We start from the raw sequence: 1,765 nt of genomic DNA on the forward strand, positions 1-1,765 counted from the left end.
AACTTGGGCCAGTGAAGCAACATCCTCCACAACTAGATTGAAGAACAAAACGACAGCAACTTGTCTGTTCCCCTTCCCCCAATTCCCCAGCACTGTTCTCATCCCCCCGATTCCCCAATAAAAATCTTTAAAAAAAAAACCAAAAAAAACCACCAGTGTTTCCTCTTTTATCCTTGATATTGGTGATGTTATTGTTTTTTCAAATAACATTTTATTGATTTTCTTTATTGTCTATTTTCTGTTTTACTGATTTCCACATTTATATTATTTCCATTTTTCTATTTCCTAAGTACTGAATTTGCTCTTATTTTCCTGGTTTCATAAGGAAGTTGATTAGGTCATTAATCATAAAACTCTCTTTTTACCATAAGTATTTAGCTATACATTTTCCTCTAACCACTCCTTTAGCTGCATCCCAGAAATAATGATGTGTTGTGTTTTTATTATAATTCAGTTCAAAATATGTTCCAATTTCTCTTGTGAGTTCTTTGATCCCTGGGTTATTTAGAAGTATGCTGTTTAGTTTCTAAATATTTGAGGAATTTTCAAAGTATCTTTTTTGTTATTTTATTGTTGTCATGTCCCAGTCTACTAGGTGAAAGTTCCATGTGTGCCTGAAAGGAATGTGAAGAATATAGTGGGAATCTGGTACAATCACTTTGGAAAAACTCTTTGGCATTCTTATAATGTTAAACATCTACCTACCATATGACCTTGCCATTTCACTCCTAGATGTAAATCCAAGAGAAATGAAACAATATGTCCACACAGAGTTTGTACATTAACATTTACTGGAGCTTCATTAATAATAGCCCACAATGACCCAAATATGGATAAACAAAATGTGGTACAACTATACAATGGAAGATACTCATAAAAAAAAAAGGAAATAATATCACCTATTGATGCACAATTAAAAGAAGTCAGACACAGAAGAGCATATACTTGTATGAATTCGTTTATATAAAATGCTAGAAAATGCAAACTAATCAATAGTGACAGAAAGCTGATCCGTGGTTGCCTGGGCCAGGAGGTGGAGGGAAAGAAAGACTGCAAAGGGGCATAAGGAAATTTGGGGAGGAGGGAGATGGAAGTTTCTATATATTGATTGTTGGGGTGGCTTCCTGAGTATATATATGTCAAAACATATCAAATTGTACCCTTTAAATGGGTGCAATTTATCATATGTAAATTATACCTCAAAATGTTATTATAATTTTTTAAAAAGCTCTAACTAAAAAGCTAGTCATCAAAATATAGGAAAAAACAAACTGGATTTTGTTGGAAAAAACACCTGTTTGTTCTGTAGTTGTTGGGCACAGTATTCTGTCAGGTAGGCTTAGGAGGCTTATAATGTTCAGCTCTTTTGAAATATTTCTAGTTATTGTATCAATTGCTGAGAAAGAGGTGTTAAAACCTCTAATTATAAGTATGGATTTGTCTATTTCTCATTTTAATTTTGCAATTGTTTTTAGGTGCATGCACATTTATGATTGTTGTTTTCCTGATGCATTGAGCCTTTTTTCATTATGAAACGTTCCTATTTTTGGTACAGTTCCTTCTGTTGCAGTCTGTGTTGCTTGATATGAATATGTATAGCCACATTGACTTTCTAATGTTTAATTTTGGTTTGTGTATCTTTTTCCATCTGTTTACTTTCAACGTGGATGTGTCTTTTTTTTTTTAAGATTTTTATTGGGGAATTGGGGGATGGGAACAGTGCTGGGGAACTGGGGGAAGGGGAACAGACAAGTTGCTATCCTTT

The sequence above is a fragment of the Hipposideros armiger genome, unplaced genomic scaffold (genome assembly GCF_001890085.2).
Source record: "Hipposideros armiger isolate ML-2016 unplaced genomic scaffold, ASM189008v1 scaffold_694, whole genome shotgun sequence".
Taxonomy (NCBI): Eukaryota; Metazoa; Chordata; class Mammalia; order Chiroptera; family Hipposideridae; genus Hipposideros; species Hipposideros armiger.